Source organism: Canis lupus, chromosome 6 (assembly GCF_003254725.2).
Source record: "Canis lupus dingo isolate Sandy chromosome 6, ASM325472v2, whole genome shotgun sequence".
Taxonomy (NCBI): Eukaryota; Metazoa; Chordata; class Mammalia; order Carnivora; family Canidae; genus Canis; species Canis lupus.
In genome coordinates, this window is record NC_064248.1 from 45,149,058 (window position 1) to 45,168,968 (window position 19,911).

The 19,911-nt window shown below is 35.4% G+C and overlaps 2 long non-coding RNA genes across 11 annotated transcripts in view; one reads left to right on the forward strand and one right to left on the reverse strand.

Moving 5' to 3' along the window:
- Nucleotides 1-11,282, forward strand: part of LOC112640758 (uncharacterized) — a 56,378-nt gene extending 45,096 nt beyond the window's left edge. For 4 of the 5 annotated variants that reach the window (XR_004816751.2, XR_003124190.2, XR_003124193.2 and 1 more), the window contains 2 exons: nt 8,119-8,205; nt 11,034-11,282. This is a non-coding gene — a long non-coding RNA (uncharacterized LOC112640758). The remainder of the gene's footprint in view (nt 1-8,118; nt 8,206-11,033) is intronic. The other variant, XR_003124191.2, reaches the window with a different exon arrangement.
- Nucleotides 1-19,911, reverse strand: part of LOC112640757 (uncharacterized) — a 79,234-nt gene that overhangs the window by 52,704 nt on the left and 6,619 nt on the right. The gene's annotated exons all lie outside the window — the stretch shown is intronic.

Sequence of the window (19,911 nt, forward strand, 5' to 3'; positions counted from 1 at the left end):
GCCACTATATTTTAAATTTGTTGAATGGAATATCTTTCTATCATCCTATGACATTCACATATACCTGGCACATGCTTTCTCAGTAGTTATGAATGATAAAATATGTTTCTAAAATTGTTTAATAAGAGATTTTTATCATTGGATGTATATGTCACATAGAAAGTGATACTCTAGAGGGCAGCCCTGGTGGCCCAGTGGTTTAACGCCACCTTTGGCCTGGGGTGTAATCCTGGAGACCCTGGATTGAGTCCCACGTTGGGCTCCCTGCATGGAGCCTGCTTCTCCCTCTGCCTGTGTCTCTGCCTCTCTCTCTCTGTGTTTCTTATGAATAAATGAATAAAATCTTAAAAAAAAGAGATACTCTAGAAAAAAAAGAAGTATAAAATCATTGTGTTTACATACTATATATTTGGAGTTATACTAATCTATTCATATGCCAAGATTTTTCAATATTCAACTGTTTTTTCATTTATGTAATTCATATAATTTCAACTTTATATAAAAGTTATCATTTTATAAAATCAGATGTTGTTTATCTGTATCTACGTATTATGTATATTAAATAGATACCATATAACTATGGTATATAGACCCATCACAAAGGAAGTTTCAATTAATGAAATCATAAATTTCACATTGCAGTGATATATTGTTACTGGTTTTTCATTGTTTTATTAAGAAGAATTTTTCCCTATGTGATTTTTTTTTTTAAGATTTTATTTATTTGGTACACAGAGAGAGAGACAGAGACAGAGAGAGAACAAGCAGGGGGAGCAGTATAGGGAGAGGGAGAAGCAGGTTTCCCACTGAGCAGGGAGCCCAAAGCAAAGCTCAATCCCAGGATCCTGGGATCATGACCTGAGCTGAAGGCAGACATTTAACTAACTAGGCCACCCAGGTGCCCCCACCCCATATGATATTTTAAACATAAACTTTGCAGTTTTAAAATAAATGTATAACCTAATTATAAACATTAAATATTAGGCAGCCTTAAAGTCAGTGACTATGACCAGAAAATATTAATTTAATAGCCAAAAATTTCCATGTTATCATGAGAATGATGTATTCTTTTAAGTCATGATTTATAAGGAGTCAACAGTAACATATTTTAACCAGTTTCTATTAAGTTTTATTTCTTTTTTTTTTTTTTAAGTTTTATTTCTAAAGGTAGCTAACTCAGTGACAGTTTTGTCATTTCCATTTCTGCTCTCGGTTTCATCACTTGGCAATTTGTATGGATTACCCAGCCTTTCCCCAAAGAACAGTGAGGCTTGAATATAAATTAAGTCCTAGAGCATTCTCTTTCAAGTGTAGGATCACTGGGTTAATCTCTACATGAAATAGGCTGGTTGCAGAATGGAAGATCTGCCATGTGGACTAACGCTGGCAAAGTCAATATATTTTAGGGGATTTATCATGACACACTTTTCAAAGTTTCTTCATAAGAACCCTGTGTGGTCTACACTAATCTAATGACTTTGATTTTGTTTGATATTTAATTGAAACACAGCTTTATCTTGTATCTTTATGTTTTCGGGCAAACAAAGAACTAAAGGGACTGATCCCTTTGGACTACTGCTTTTGGCAATAGATCTGACTCAAAGCATGCACACTATTTCATTATTTCATTATTTCAGTTTGTTTTATTTTAGGTAATAATTCCAAGATGATAACAGATGGGATATTAGGATGGCAGCAGATTAAAGGTTAAAGGAATGGTGGTTAGACATTTTCAAAATAATGCCCACACTAAAAGTATCTAATGAATGATGCAGGATACATCAATCCCTCCTTTTAAAATCTCTATCCCTAGATATGAATATTTAAAGAAGCAGAAAGATTATGTATAGCATAACAATAGGATGTAGCTTCAGGAATATATTGGTATATTTAGAAATCCCTATTTGAATGAGATGCTCACTATTTTTCCACATTCATTTGGGCAATATGGTTTACAGAAAAGATTAGTGGTTGCACAATTTCTAGTGCTCTGCTAATGTTACCAGGTAAAGGGAAAAAACGGTAACTTAAGAAGCAATTTATAATACAGTAGATAAATCTTCTAGCTAGCCAAGGTTGCTTTACTAATACTTAAGGTATTATTTCTTCACCTATTATCACTGCAGCTCAAGGAATAATATCTCTCACTAGCATCTTATTTTATTATGTAAAAGAGCTGTTTTGCCAGAAAAGCAAATCAGAACTGTGAGAAATTTTGCTACCAATGGCTAAACACTGATCAACAGGATACTTCAGATGTGAGGCAACCAGGAAGAAAATTCCATCTCTTTTATCTCGTATGTAGATGCTTCAAGACATACTTCCAGTTGCAAAGTTTCTACAAAATTCCTCCATGTGAACAGACTCATTCATCCAATGAGGAAATGCTCTTTTTGTTAGTTCTTATGAAGCAATAACTCAAAAGCAATGATTTACATTATTTCTTGCGCCACTTGCATTTCTCATCATGTTTGCTTCCCTGGGCTGTACCTCCCAGATCAAGCAATGTCTTATATTCACGTGTCAAACTTTGGTACCTAGATATTATCATCAAATTTGGAAAACATACAGAAATCTTTTATTTATTTATAAGTCTGTTATTTCTCTCTTGCCTTTAATGTGCATTAAAGTGAATGATACTTTCCAAATTTATAGCATTGTTATAGGTTAAACTGTGACACCCCCTCCCCCGCAAAAGTCTATGTTCAAGTCTTAACCCTCAGCATCTCAGAATCTGACCTTATTTGGAAATGGGGTCTTTTCAGATGTAATTAGTTAAAGTGGGGGTCATTAGGCCCTAATCCAAACTGACTGCTGTTCTTGGAAAAAGGGGACATTTGGAGACACACAGTTAACACTATGAAGGGTGATAAAGGCAGAAGGGTGATATTTCTACAAGCCAAAAATGCCAACAACTGCCAGTGATTCACCAGAAGCTGGGCAGGAAAATGGGATAGTTTCTCCCTCACTGCCCTCGGAAGAAACTACCTTCCAGCTTCCAGAACTGTGAGACAGTAAGTTTCTAGTTTCTGTTGTTTAAGCCGCTGTCCTGGTGGTAATTCCTTATGGCAGCCCCAGCAAACTAATGTAATCATTTACATTTCTCTTTACTTAAAGTATTAAACAGAACATCCAATACCATAAAGGACAGCAAAAATGACAGTAGCAATCCATGTTTTATTTCTGACCTTAAATGTCTGTTAAGTGTCTTAAGTGTCTGTAACCCTCTTAATTTAGTTTTTCTATAGGAGGAAATTTTATTCTCCTCCTAGTGTTTTTAGAATTTTAATCTTACTTACATTTTGAAATTTTTCAGATACATTTTTTACAAATATTGAAACCATGATATAATTTTCCCCTTTTTAGGGTATTGATATAATTACATTAGTGATATAGACATATAAAATCATATATAACCATTTTTATATAAACAATTTATAAAACTATTTTTTCAGTTCTTGGGAAAAATCCTACCTGATCACAATGTAAAATTTTTTTAAAAAATTATATTTGGATTTTTGCCATTTATATTAATAAATAAAATCAATATTTTTTCCCTAGTACAATCTTTGGTATAGTGCCAAGATTATACTTACTGTATCAAATGAAAACTTGAGTTTCCTGATGTTTATACTTCCTGGAACAAATTTATTTGAAAATTTCATAGAGCTCGTATTTATAATCATCTTGCCCTGGGTTGATTTATATTTATTTACTCATCATAGGTCTTTTAAAGTTTTGTATTTTCTTTTATTACATTTTCACACTCTATATTTTCTGGGAATGTTTCCATTCTATCTATGCCTTCAAATTTATCAGTACATAATTGTTTGTGAACTTTACAATTTGATTAAAGTTTATTATAATTCTTGTTATTTCTGTTTTCAATCTAAATTATATCAATTAATATTTATTATATAAAAAGATCCCCCAAAACTTACTGACATACAACAAGGCACCATTTATTTCTCTCTCAAATTTATTGATCAGCTGTGGGTTCTCAGGTCTGGTTAGCCTGGGTGATGTGTCTTTTGATTTCAAGCATTTGGGGTCAAGTGGTAGGTCAGCCCTCTCCTTGGTTTGCTGATGGCTGCCTTCTCATTGTGTGCTCACGTGGTGGGACCTTTGCTCTCTGTGTCCTAATCTTTTTTTTTTTTTTTAAGATTTTATTTATTCATGAGAGACAGAGAGAGAGAGAGAGAGGCAGAGACATAGGCAGAGAGAGAAGCAGGCCCTAGGCAGGGAGCCCGTTGTGGGACTTGATCCCAGGACTCCAGGATCATGCCCTGGGCCGAAGGCAGGCACTTAACCACTGAACTATCCAGGCATCGTTTGGAGTCCTAATCTTATAAGAACACCAGACATTGGACTAGGGCCCACTCATTTTAACTTAATTACTTCTTTAAAGGCCCTGACTCCAAATACAATGACATTCTAAGATACTAGGGATGAGGGTTTCAATACATGAATTTTGGGGAAACACAATATAGCTCATAATATCTGTATACTGAAAATTATGAAATATTGCTGGGAGAAACATAAAAGACATAAACAAATGGAAAGATCTATCATTCTCTCAGCTCAGAGTTTGCATCATCTACAGTTACTAACATATTCATTCTCTCCAAATTGATCTATATATTTAACACAATCTCAAAAATTCTAACAAGATATTTTTGTAAATGCTTCAAGCTGATTCTAAAATTTCTATGAGAATGCAATGAATTTAAGATGATTAAATCAATTTTGAAAAAGGACTAGGTTGGTGTATTTACACTCGTATTTTAAGGCTAGCTATCAACCTATACTGATCAAAAGAATATATTATTGGCATTCAGAATTCATACAGGAATTCTAGAAATAGACTGCATACATGCATGTGTGTGTGTATTTTCTGAAGACATTTTAAAACGTCTTTTCTTTCTAAAAGACATTAAGAAAGTGAAAACATGCCACATATGTGAATATATATATATATATATATATATATCTGAAAAGGAATTTTATCTTGAATATATAAAGAACACTTACATAATAACATACCAATAAGAAGTAAAATAACATAAAAGATTAATATCCAAAGGAATGTTTGATGGCAAACAAGCACCTTATCTACACAAATACTTGTGCATGAATATTTATCACAATTATTAATAACATTTCACCAACTGGAAACAACTCAAATATTCACTAAAGGTGAACGGATAAATATATTGTAGTAATCTATTCAATGAAATGGTTTTTGGCAAAAAAATGAATGAATCATTGATTCTGAAAAATAATGATGAGTTTTAAAAAAATATATGCAGAGAAAAAAAATGTCATTCACAAAAGACTACATTCTGTATAATTGAATTTATTATTAAGCCCCTGAACAGACAAAACAGACAATCTATGTCAACAGACATCAAAAGGTGGTAGCCAGAAACTGGGAGTGTGTGAGGCAGAAAGAGAGAAACATCACTGGAAAAACAAGAGGGAAACATTAGGGTGACAGAAATGTTACGTATCTTGTTTTGGGGTTGGCTACCTACGTTTATAGTTCTCTAAATTCACTGATCTGAATATTTAAGATATGTGCATTTTATTTTGAAGTAAATATATACCTATTACATATTTATTATCTATAAAACTTATTATGGATTTGTTGAATACAATAATTATTTTATATTTATTCATACTATAATACTACTTTATTCAAATTATGTTCAACTTTATAAAACTTCATATTATTTTAGGTCCAGCTCAAAATCCAGTTGTTTTGTAACATTTCTAAATATTTGACCTGCTGATGTGGTCTCTCCTTTCTATAAACTCCTATCTATACCATAAAATTCAGCACTTAAAAGCCTATGTGATATATTAGTTGATTAGATATATGTGATCTAGTAGAGTAAAACTCTACTAGAAATATAATAGCTTACATTTTTTCAGTAAAGTATTAAGTACTGTGTATAGATTACTGTAATATCAGTTTACAATAAAATTTATTAAAGTATTAAAAGTGAATAATTAAAATTATCTCACAAAAAGTAATTGATACACATTTTAAAATTAACACTGATTTTGCAGATTCATCAAATTTTTTACAGATATCCTATATCATTGAGAGTTATAGACCTGAAGAGTATATTCTATATTTCATTTTTTGATATACTAATCAGTGCCTATTTTAAAGTTGATTTTTTTCACTATGTGATTTTAGGTTTATTTTGGTATTAAACATTTGTAGCCTCTTACTTGTGCTAAGAGTTGAGTATAATAGTGCCTCTGACTTAAGAAACCAAAAAGAAACATGAATGACCATACTTGCTTAGCATCTCTTAGTACATGCAACACTTTTTTTTAATCTTATATTATAATATTTGTGGTAAGCATCTTTAACCAGTACAACTTTTTTTTTCTTTTTTTTTTCCTATACTGCAACCAAGTTTATGCTAAGGAGTTTTTCTATAATCCAGAGCTGTTCCTTTAGGTAAACCATTAAGGTGTAGGGCCTGAAATCATATCACATAGAAAGCTATATATAGAGAACATATCCACTGCCATAAAAAAGTTCTATTTTGATTAAAATACTACTACAGGGAAGCCCTGGTGGCTCAGTGGTTTAGCGCTGCCTTCAGCCCAAGGCGTGATCCTGGAGTTGCAGGATCGAGTTCCACGTCGGGCTCCCTGCATGGAGCCTGCTTCTCCCTCTACCTGTGTCTCTGCACCTGCCCCCCGTGTCTCTCATGAATAAATAAATAAAATCTTAAAAAAATAAAATAGAATAAAATAAAATACTACTGCAATAAAACATGGTGAACGCATTGTTTCCACGAAAGAGAAAAATCAGGAAACTGAAACTGTATCATACCATTTACCTTTCACATTTTAAAAAATGTTCACTAACATATTTACTAATTGTTTCAACATTTCTTTTTACACTATTTAATTCTCCCTAAATCTATCAGTCTTTATGTTTGATATGACATTGCTGTCACAATGTTGAAATTCTGTCCTCACAGCAGATGGCATCAGTTTAGGGTGTTACCAGCTTCTAATATTTAATTCAGTGAAAAGTCAAGGAAAAAGGATGCAGTAAGATGAATTTTATCTCAAATTATGAAGATTTCATATTGATGGTTACAAAGTTTCATGGCTAAAATAAAAACCTATTAATTCTAATTCTAGATAATCACTTGGAAATCGTGTGCTAATCTGACAAAAAATGGCACATAAATAGGATATTCTTGCTAAATTTTAATCCTGAAACAGACCAGTATTTACCAATAAATAACATTGACAGAAAATGAAATAATGAAAACATGATTCTTTAGGAAAAGGTTTATCTAATAAGTGTTTTACCTAATGGATACTGACCTTTAAAAATTTTTGAAAAGTATAACAAAACATCTAAAACTTTCTTGAGGGAAGGAAAATAATTAAAAGTAAAATGAATAACTCAAAGATAAAAATAATAGATTGCTCCATAATAAGTTGTCCTCTTGAGAGTAATATGCCTACACTACTGATTTAACACTGTAATATGGGGAAAGAATAAAGGCACAATAACGAATTTGTAGATTATTCATCAATACAATCTTACTCTACTCAACAAACTTTACTCTGTAACAGATATGGTGATAAGTCTTAAGAATATAAAGTGAAATAAATAAGATGCTTGTTCTCAAGGTATTTACACTCTAGCAGGAGAAACACTGCAAATATTTAAAATGACTATGATAACACCCTGACAGAGGTATGCATGGAGATATTTTGGATGTTCAACAAAGGAGGCTCTATTAACACTCATGAGACATCAAGACAAACATGTGGGGGTGCTTTTGAAGGAATAGTAGGTGTTATTCACACATGAAAATTTAAAATGTATTCCATGTAGAGAGAAAAGCATCATAAAAAAATGTAGAGATGGTAATGTCATTCTGCATTTGGGACACTGCAGGGGCCATTATAGTCTAGACTAAAGGGTGTAGAAGACAAGAGTAGGACACTGGAGGGTAGGCAGAAATCAGATTATGAAATGCATGATGTACAAAGCCAATATATTTGTGCTTACTAACAAATTTATTCAGAAATGTTTAAGTAAAAAAGTTATATAATTCTTTCCTCTCTTAGAAATATAAATGGCAATTATGGCAAAGACTGATCAGAAAGGCATCAAATTGGAAGAGAAAAATTCACTGGGAGGTGGCTGTAATGAAGGTACTAAAAAAATGAACTTGGACTAAGCTGTAATGGAGGAAAGGGAGACAATTTTAGCAAGGAGAAACTCAGGAATCATTTATAAGTTTCATGTCCAGAGATAAAAGAGATAATGTCCCACCTTCTAGCCTTATGCCACCACAATGGGCACTTTGCAATAGAGATGGAAGAAAAACAAAATTATGGTGGGGATGGAAAAGACTTTGATTATGATACACTGAATGTGACATATTTTTGGAACATCTTCAAATGGTTACACATACATACACCCATACATCCACGCATATGTGTATTAAAAAGTCACTACTTTGGGGGCACCTGGCTGGCACAGTTGGTTAAAGCTTCACACTCCTGGTTTTGGCTTAGGTTGTGATCTCAGGGTTGTGAGACTGAGTCGTGCATTGGGCTCCATGTTCAGTGTGGAGTTTGCTTGAGATTCTCTCTTGCTCTCCCTCTGCCCCTCCAGCTAATGCTCACTCTCTTTCTCTCTCTCTAAAATAAGTAAATAAATCTTTTTTAAAAATGTTACTGCTTTTGTAATCTTTCTAAAAATTAGATTTCTGAAACAGTACTCTGAGCAGGTAAGGGCTTAATTGGAAGGAGAAGGGAAAAAGAAATCTCTTACACTATACATCTTTATATGGAAAGTATCATTATGACAAAAGATGGGGAAAATCTTGGCCAAAACTTTTAATGCTGCTGAAGACAGATAAGCTTTAAAACTTTATTTTAAAAACACTGAAGAGGGGATCTCTGGGTGGTGCAGCGGTTTGGCGCCTGCCTTTGGCCCAGGGCGCAATCCTGGAGACCCGGGATCGAATCCCATGTCAGGCTCCTGGTGCATGGAGCCTGCATCTCCCTCTGCCTGTGTCTCTGCCTCTCTCTCTCTCTCTCTCTCTTTCTGTGACTATCATAAATAAATAAAAATTAAAAAAAAAAAAAACACTGAAGAGGGCAGCCCGGATGGCTCAGCAGTTTAACGCCACCTTTGGCCCAGGGCCTGATCCTGGAGACCCAGGATTGAATCCCGCGTCGGGCTCCCTTCATGGAGCCTGCTTCTCCCTCTGCCTGTGTCTCTGCCTCTCTCTCTCTCTGTGTCCCTCATGGATAAATAAATAAAATCTTTAAAATAAAAAATAAATAAAAACACTGACGGACTGTGGAATTAATGAGGATCAGATAAACTTAAAATGCAGAGTTGCTTGCCATTTCTGAGCATAGGCTGAAAATGCTGCTTGGCCCAGGCAGAGAGACTTTATTGTTGGAAAGAAAGCAATGATGTTTTGGCAGTTGGTTAGGGCTGGTATGATGGACTGCAACCAAGAGAGCTTCAAATTCATAGCTGGGCTTAACCATAACTTCTGGGTACAGTGAGGAGATGAATGGGATGAACTGGCCAGGCGGGATGAAATCTTCCAGAGCTTAGTAACACTTTAGGAGACAAAGTTCCACTAAAGGAAGGAATCTACCACACACACAAAAATAAATAAATAATATTTTCCTTTATGACTTTTGAAGTCATGTAAGACAAAAGGATAAAAAGCTAAGCACAAAATCTTAAGGGCAGAACTGAAACTCTTGAAGTCCCAAAGGTCTAACATGTCAGAGATCCATTAAGGGTCTTAAAAATACCTGGAGGGTCATCCTGAAGAACAAGAATGACTGGGTCTTACTAAACCAGCAACCTAGCTTTGGTTGCGGTGAATAGACTCTCAGCCTCAAAGGAAAACCCTCTCCTGTGGAAGATGTCATTTGAAGCTTCTATAATTTTTTGTCTAGCTATATAACAAAAACACATAATGTACATGAAATGTTAAGAAAATATGACCAAAAGTCAAAGGAGAGATAAAAGAAAGCAAATGCATAGATAACCTAGTCTCTGGGGATAGCAAACGAGATTTTTTTTATTTGTGATTACTACTTTGAAAAAATATATAGGAAAAGATCAGAAAAAAACTGATTAAAATTGAGGATTTCAACAGTGAAGTAAAATGGATGAAAACGAAAACAAAACAAAACAAAACAAAAACCCAAATGGGTATTTTAAAACTGTAAAATACAACTAGGTGCTTAATGAGTTTCACAGCAGAATACAGAATTTGTAAACATAAGCAACTCAATATAAAAATATATAAACAGAATACTCTAAGAAAGAAAAGAATGGGGGAAAAAAGAACAGAGCAAAAATATATACTCTTTGAATACACAAGTCTGAATAACTGATTAGCTTTGGGGGCATACTGACTCAGAATCAATAGGAAGGGCCTTGTGTGTTGTGGGAAATGTTCTGTATTTCAATTTTGGTAGTTACTATACATATATAGCCATCTATAAAAATTGAGTTGTATATTTAAGATTTTTGCACTTTATGTCTGCTATGGGTGTATTTAGTTTGCAGCAATACGTCAAGTTGAACATCGCATGTGCACTGCCTATATGTATAATGCAATTCCACAAAACACTAAAACATATTTTAAGAATAATTTATTGCTGGGCAGCCCCAGTGGCGCAGCGGTTTGGCACCGCCTGCAGCCTGGGGTGTGATCCTGGAGACCCACATCGGGCTCCCTGCATGGAGCCTACTTCTCCCTCTCTCTGCCTGTGTCTCTGCCTCTCTCTCTCTATGAATAAATAAATAAAATCTTTTAAAAAAAGAGTAATTTATTGCTAAAACAAGTATAGTAAGTAAGATTGATTCAATCGACAAATTTCTTAAGTATCTTGTAATTTTGCTGGGGTCAGCTAATTAATAGTTTTAAGATCCAATGAGTAAAATATGTGTGATGATATAAAATAAAGTGACATAATAATTTGTTAAACCATTACAGGTATGATGTGAAGGCAAAAAGAAAAAAGTTATTGATTAAAGGAGAATGAATTTACTTTACCTGCATGGTTTCAAAAAGTATTCTTAATCAGAAATGACTCGGAAGGGCAGCCCGGGTGGCTCAGCGGTTTAGCACCACCTTCAGCCCAGAGCCTGATCCTGGAGACCTGGGATCGAATTTCGCATCGGGCTCCCTGCGTGGGGCCTGCTTCTCCCTCTGCCTGTATCTCTGCCTCTCTCTCTCTGTGTCTCTCATGAATAAATAAATAAAATCTTTTTAAAAAAGAAAAGAAATGACTCGGAATTAGCCATTTTCTAAAGCTTTATAGGTATGTGTTAATAAACTATTATGTTTTACATATTTATATGATAATTCCTTCTAAGTATTTACCATAGATTAAGAAATGTTGCTTTATAACACATCACTTTGAGTTATTTATTTAACATATATAAAAAAAACTGGGTATATAAAATTTTCTGTCACTGTGCATCTTTCAACAAACCCTCAGCAGCCTACAGCACTACACGGATGAGGTGACAGGTTCCGTCTGTCAGCAGTATCTGATATTCATGTCATTTTTTAGTGATAGATTCCCCCCCTTCCTCTTTTGGAGGAAGAAGACTACTTCTAAGAATGACAAAATGCAAGGTTTGAAATGTGATAGGCCACTTTATAACGTGGTTTCATGACTGACTGTAACTAGTACTTTTATGTCACTTTCTGACATACTTTAAAAATACAATTGTTGGAAATGCTAATAATTCAGTTCAGTTGGAGAGTGTTTCCTTCTTTTCAAAGAAGTACTACAAACACTTGATTCAGACACACACACACACAAAATACATTATAAAGGGGTTATCTGAGAGAATAATCAGATTTGCTTAAGCGGCTTATTTGTCATTACTTATGAAGAAGAGAAGTAACAATGAACTCTGAGTACATTAGGGAACACAAAGAGTAAGTCAATTTAGAAATATTCAAAAGTAGAATAGACTATTTTTTGGGCTATTTTACGTACACTTATTCTGAAGTTTTTTAACAAACTACTTGTGTATTTAGATATTAGAGTAGATAACTAGCCTTTTGTTGAAGACTAGCCCTATATTGGTGATTTTGGTTTAAAAAATATGCATTTATAAATTTATATAACACTGTCCATTAATTACTCTGTGTTAGGTTCTAATATTTGCATTCTAGTCTTTGAGGTGAGAGCACAGCATTATTTTGCACCCAATAATCTGTATCTCCTTAATTACCTACCACCTTTTTAACATCCACTTTTCTTCTATGTGACAAAAGTTCTGAGTCATCTTCTCCCACTGGAAACTTATGTAAGAGTTGGATAAGGGAGCATGAGGCAAGGAAAAACAGGACAAAGATTTAGTCAGTGATATACAACACATCTATGCTGTTTTGTAACCAGTTATGGTTAATTCTTCAAATTTTGAAATGGTGGCATTTTATTTGGCACCGCTTGGGAATCAATATATGGAGTACCTCTCAGACTGCATCATCTTCTGAGCATAGAGGATACAAATAGTCCTTTACCCATTATTGGCCATCTTTGAATCTTGTGACTCCAGTGCCATAGTCACAACATGCTAGATCAATTATTTCCCTTAGAAATTAAAGGCATTTCATGATGTTTTGGTGTCCTTTGTAGAGAAACCAACTCATTAATATGTTTATCCATTGAGTAGTGAGTGTATCAGGATTTATTCAGCTGAAAGTAACAAAAACTGGCCCAAAGTGGCTTGAACCACAGGAAATGTATCATTCACTTAAGTAGCTATTTGAGGAGCAGAGCCACTCAAGAACAACACTGAGGCATAACTATATCATTACATGAAACCTTTCTCAGCATATTATCTTTAGATCTCAGGCTTCAAACTTCACAGCTCTCGGACGGCTGTCACAGTTTCAGGCATCATGTGGTCCCAAGACAGCATGGGGTATGAAATGGAAGTAAATCGGAGCAAAAGTGTCTTCTCATGACACTCAATTTTTATTAGGAAACAAAAACCTTTCTCAGAAGCTCTCTAATAGGCAACCCCTAATTTCTCACTCACATTCTATTTCACTGGGAGTCAGACAAGCATAACTGAACTAAAGCAATTATGAATAATAACCATAACTGACCACTGGTACCTAAACAAAATAGAGCTTCTGTTAGCAAAAATATATGAGTGATGGCTATTAAGTAGACAACCAAAGATGTCAGCATCTGCCACAGATGATCATTATGTAATCAAATCCATAATAGAGAGTTTAAACACATGGCTAAATAGATAACACAGTGAAAGGAGAGACATAGTTAAGAAGTGCTGAAAGTAGAAATCATAACAGACAAGGGAGGAAAGAGTCATCAGTGTGGCAGGTTACTAGACCAAAAAGCAATAGATGTCTGATTCAAAGGCAACAACAAAATTACTGGCTCACTATATCTACTGTCTGGGTCATTAGAGTTGCTTATGGGTCACTGGAGCTACTTTTATGGTCTGAATGGTGATAAATGATTTTCTAGTGCTCTTTGATATCTTGCCCTTTTGATAAGGCATTGGGTTTTCTCTCTCCTTGGCTTCCCTGTGTTCTCTTAACATAAGTACCACCACCTGAGTAACAGGAGAATACTTGTGCCTCTTGAAAACTAAAAGCGCTAATATAGAGCTACTATTTGGACTACAATTCTTAGACAAATCATCCAGTGAATATTTCCTAACTCCTCACTGCATGCCTTACACTATACTTAGTTCTTGTTATAAAGGGTAAACGAGCCAAAGTCTTTCCCCTCATAGAACTTCATTCTATTCTAAGAGAGACAGTATTCAATAATAATACATATAAATTAGTAAAATATTTTCGTAGATGTGATGTCGAAGATGACAATGATGTTGAATATCATCATGTGCTAAGAAAGATCCTAAGCACCTTTTTTTGTTATTATTGCATTAGTTACCATTTTAATGTAGCCACCCTCTGTGTCTATTTTATCAGTGAGATGATGAGATAGTGATACAATCTATAAAGTGAATGAAAAAGATAAGAGGATTTTGTGAATGCTGGAATGAAAATTGATGCATAATTGTGTAAAAGAGAAAAAAGATACAAAAAGATGAGAGATCTGGAGAAATATGTATGGACAGAGAGAAGAGCAAGACTAAAGTCTATACACTTGCAACGAGTTTGGTGTTTTGAAGAATCGTTAGGAGGTCAAACTGGATAAAGTCCAGTGAGCAAGAACAACAATGTAAGAGAGCAGGCCCCACAGTTATGCAGTAAAAGATTATGCAAAGCTTCTTAGACCATAATAAGAGGTTTAATTTTATTCTGAGAGCAGTGGGAAGTTATAAAATGGTTCAAAATAGGGAATGATGTGTTTAACTTATTTATCTTTTATTTTTATGTGTGTGTGTGTGTGTGTGTGTGTGTGTTTAACTTTTTAAATGATCATTCTGGCTGCTGCCTGGAAAACAGAGTCTAAGGCAACCAACTTGGAAACAAATCAACCAGCTAGTTACTAAGATAGTGCTGACAACAGGTGATGGGTGGTAACAACAAGAAAAAGTGAATGGAACTAGTTAAATTCAGGATATATTTGAAGATTGTACCCAAAGTACTTCTTGATAGATTAAATATGAGATAGAAAAGAAAAGAAGCAAAGATAACACTTAGCTTTGGGCATGACAAATTGCTGAATGGTAGTCTCTTTTACTAATCTGAGAATATGGAAGAATCAGTTTTACTTTTTTTTTTTTTTTAGTGCAAGGCAGTGTTGCATAGAATGACTAAACCTGAAAATTCCTTTTGAGATATCTATTCAGTGTCTAAGTAAAAGTGTCAAATGAACATTTTTTTCTTTATAGACTCAATAAGATGATTATTAGATCTGTTTTTCTCAATAGGATATTATTCATTTTTATTCATTTATCTATTCAGTCATTCAAGAAAAAAAAATGTACAAATTATTTTAGGCCTTTAGTAATAGCTTCAGATATTTTTAGCCCTCTCCTCCCAACCGAGCTTTATTTCACAAACCATCTATAGTACACATTTATTAAGATAATTTACTAAGAATGTATCAAGCTGGACTTTTTATCCTAATTTGAACTTTCTCTTCTGTTTGTCCAATGACCATGTTGAACTTTGTTCAACCCCTGTGATGCTGGAAAACAGGAAATGTTAAGAAATTCTCTCGCATTGTGTGTCCCAAGAAATGGCTTACAGCACAGACCACCCCTCCCTGTAAGACTGAGGTGAGACTCAAGAGGCTCCATTGTTTATCTGTGATAAACCCAGACACAGACCATCCAACTCTCCATTCGTTGCTTCACAAATGATTAGTTTAACTACTTGTTCTCCACTAATTAATCAGAACAGAATGCTTATTAACAAAACATTAAGATTCTTGCCCTAGATCCTTAATTTTGGCCCATCCTCACCCTGAGCCAACATATACCTCTTCTTAAAGGCCTCTTCCAAGAACAGACTCACTGCCTGATAAAACATGCTTTGATCTACTATCCAAACATGGCATTTTTCTCATCCCACTTTCCTACTACACTCAGTTCATCTGGCCTTGTTCAGTTCCCTCCATAAAAGAAAATCCATTTTTCCCCAACCCATCAGACATTTGCAGAGCTTATTTCAGCGTTCTCTCTAGTGCAGCAGTCCTACTCCCACCCCATCTCAACAGTCCTTTCCTTCTCCATTCAATAATGCTTTTGAATATCTCCCCTTACTAAGCCTGGATTTACTTATTTGACACTAGGTACTCGACTTTGGTCTAAAAGATCTACAACCATCTTTGACTTATTATATCAACTGTAATTTCTTACACTAACAAAATTCTACCTCATTCTGTTTCTCCAGAATGTGTTTACCTTCACCTTTCCACTCTCCACAAGAATTAGATAATATTATCACAACACAAAGAGCCATAGAACAGGGAATCAGGGCAGTCGAGGTGGCTCAGCACTTTAGTACCACCTTCCACCCAGGATGTGATCCTGGAGACCCTGGATTGAGTCCCACGTCGGGCTCCCTGCATGGAGCCTGCTTCTCCCTCTGCCTGTGTCTCTGTCTCTCTCTCTCTCTGTGTCTCTCATGAATAAATAAATAAAATCTTAAAAAAAAAAAAAAAGAACGAGGAATCAGCCACTCTAACTAAAGAGTGTAACCATTTTACCCCTTGCTCAACATTGCCAGATGATTTTTCCCTAAATGATTTTCCCTAAATCTCTTCTTCTTCTGATCTACATGTCTACATATAAAATGTTGAGAAAAGAACCACAACAATTTCCTAGCCTGTCTAAAAAGAAATACAGGGAAGAGAAAGCAGGTGGGATTGGATACCTTAGCCTGGGATCTGGGAAACAGGTGAAGGGAGAAGAACTCAGATATATGTTAGAACATCATTTAAATGCATGGCCATTAAGGGGCACCTGGGCAGCTCAGTCAGTTAAACATCTTGCCTTCAGCTCAGGTCATGATCCCAGGGTCCTGGGCTGGGGCCTTACTTCGGGCTCCCTGCTCAGTAGGGAGTCTGCTTCTCTCTCTCCCTCTGCCTCTCCCCCTGCTTGTGTGTGTGCTCTCTCTCTCTCCCTTTCAGAGAGATAGAGAGAGAGAGAGAGAGAGAGAGAGAGAGAGAGTCTATACTGAATAAAAAAGAAAACTGGAAGAAAAAATAGGAGGATTTCAAAGTATGAAATTCCAATTGAAGAAGGAACACTAAGAAAATTATTTTGAGGATTTCTTAGAGGGTGATAAAACAAGATGGTGACTTAGGAGTCTCCAAAACCCCCTCCCTCTATGAACACATCAAATATACAGCTACACCTCAGGGAATTACCTCTGAAAGAAATCCAAAAACTCACTGAATGACGACTCCACAGTGGGCAAACAAGAAAATACATCAAAAGGGTGGGAGAGGTGGAGATACATTCTGACTATAAATTCCACCCCTGGAGTCAGGTATTATGTCTGCTTCCCAAGGGATGGGTTCCCACACTGTCCAGCTCTGACAGTTAATCAAGGTTTACATTCATGAGACCCAAAGGACTGTGGCAAACTAAGGAGTTCTTAACTGGTTATCTTTTCAGGGTTCAACTAAGAGAGAACAGACAATAATGCCCACCTCTTAGCCTTTTCCTGAAAGAAGTCCATCTACATACTTTTTCCCCTCTCATTTTTATTTAAATTCTAGTTAGTTAATATATAATGTAAGATTGGTTTCAGGAGTAGAATTTGGTGATTCAACACTTAACATAACAACACCCAGTGCTCAACACAAGTGCCCTCCTTAATATCCATCATTCATTTAGCCCATCCCCCCCCACCTTCCCTCCAGCACCCCTCCGTGTGTTCTCTGTATTAAGAGTCTCTACAGTTTGCTTCCTTCTCTTTTTTAACTCCCTTCCCCAATGTTCACCTATTGTGTTTCTTAAATTCCATTTTGAGTGAAATCATGCAGTATTTGTTTTTCTCTGACTTACTTCACTTACCATAATTATACTCTAGCTCCATCCATGTCACTGCAAATGGCAAGATTTCATCTTTTTGATGGCTGAGTCATATTCCACTGTGTATATATTCCATCTGCATACTTTAAATATTACTGCCTAAGGGTCAGGCTTCTAATTTATCATGAATCCAGGGTCTGTCTCTGATCCTCTCAGGGAATGAGGAAACCAAGAGACACCTTCTCAACCATCTCCCTATACCACACCATAAGACACCAGTATTTCCCTGAAAGGAGCTTGTAACACCTCTGTGCCATAGCTTTTGTAGCTGCTGCCAAGAGATGGGTCTCCAGATTAGCTGGCTCTGAAATCCAATGGAGATTTCCATTCGCAAGTTCCACAGGATTACAGCTAACAAAGCAGAAGCTCCTAATTGGCACAGGTACACTGCCCTCTCTCCCTCCCAACCACCAGCTACACACCCCGGCCCAGGGCAGAAGTGGCAACAGTGCCCATCTCCCAGTTTCTCCATGGAAGGGACGAACTGCATACTTTCCCAACTGTTGCCCAAGGATCTGACTTCCAATTAGTCTGAACTGAGCTGAATGCAGTCTCCCCCTTTGGGACGCTAAGGGTCTTAGCATATCCTCAATTACTACTGTAAACCACTAAGAACAAAGAATGTGGTTTGGGCAATTATAAAGGTTGAGGGACAAGCCCAAGCTCAGGCCAGGTTGATTGATGAGGTTCATTTACTACAGAAGATCACTCTGTCAAGACTGAGAAAGGGGACTCTTATTTATTTTTGACAAAGAAGCCAAGAATATACAATGCAGAAAGGATAATCTTTTCAATAAACAGTGTTGGGAAAACTGGACTGCCATACACAAAAGAATGAAACAACCCCTTTTCTTACACCATACACAAAAATCAACTCAAAATGGATTAAAGACTTAAATGTAAGACCTGAAACCTTAAAAATCCTAGAAGAAAACACAGAGAATAAGCTTTTCAACATTGATCTTGGCAATGATTTTCTGGATCTGACATCAAAAGAAAAGATAATAAAAGCAGAAACAAACAAGTGGGACTACATCAAACTAAAAAAGTTTCTGCACAGTAAGGGAAATTATCAACAAAATGAAAAGGGAACCTACTGAGGGGGAGAAAATATTTGCAAACCACATATCTGATAAGGGATTATATCCAAATATTCAAGGAATTCATGAAACTCAATAGCAAAAAATTAAAAAAATAAAAATAAAAAATGGGCAAAGGATATGAATAGATTTTCTTCCAAAGAAGAACATACAAATGAAGAACATACAAAGAAGACATACAAATGACCAACAGGTATATGAAAAAATACCCAACATCACTAATCATGTAAATGCATACCAGAACCACAATGAAATATCACCTCACATCTTTTAGGATGATTTTATCAAGAAGACAAGAGATAACAAATGCTGATAAGAATATGGGGAAAAAATAAACAAACCCTTGTACATCGTTGGTGGGAATGTAAACTGGTACAGCCACAATGAAAACAGTATGGAGGTTCCTCAAAAAATTAATAATAGAACTATGATATGATTCAGCAGTCCTATTTCTGGGTATAGTTCAAAAAAAAAAAAAAACAACCCTATTATCTCAAAGAAATGTCTGTACTTCTTTGATGCATCATTTACAATAGCCAAAATATGGAAATAGCCTAAGTGTCTGTCAACAGATGAAAGGATGGAGTATGAGACAGAGATAGATGATAGATAGGTAGATAGATAGATAGATAGATAGATAGATAGATAGATAGATAGATAGATAATCCAATCTTAAACAAGAAGGAAATCCTGTCATTTATGACAACTTGGATAAACCTGGAGGATTCACAAAAACAAGCAAAACCCCACAAACTATAACTAGCATTACGCTAACTGAAATAAGCCAGACAGAAAGAGACAAACACTGTATGGGATCTCTTATACATGGACTCTACAAAAAAAGTCAGACTCATAGAAACAAAGAGTAGAAAAGTGGTTGCCAAGGGCTGGGGTGGTAAGGAAAATAGGGAGAGGTGAGTAAAAGGGTAAAACTTTCAGCTATAACATAAATAAGGTCTGAAGATCTCATGTATGATATGGTTACTGCAATTTACAACACTGTAAACTGGAATTTACTGAGAGTAGAACTTGAACATTCTTATAAACAAGTAAAAAGGGTAAGTAAGGCACTAATTAAGTTACTATAATCCATAAGCTTGGAGGACACAGATATGAGAACTGATAAGCTGGCAGAGTTGAGAGAACTTTTTCACAAGTTCACACTTGTTCACTTGGATAAAGGGAAGATCTGAAGTGATTTTTATATCTCACATTTTTGTAACTAAGCCCAGAAACACAAGGTGGTGCAATTTATTAAAT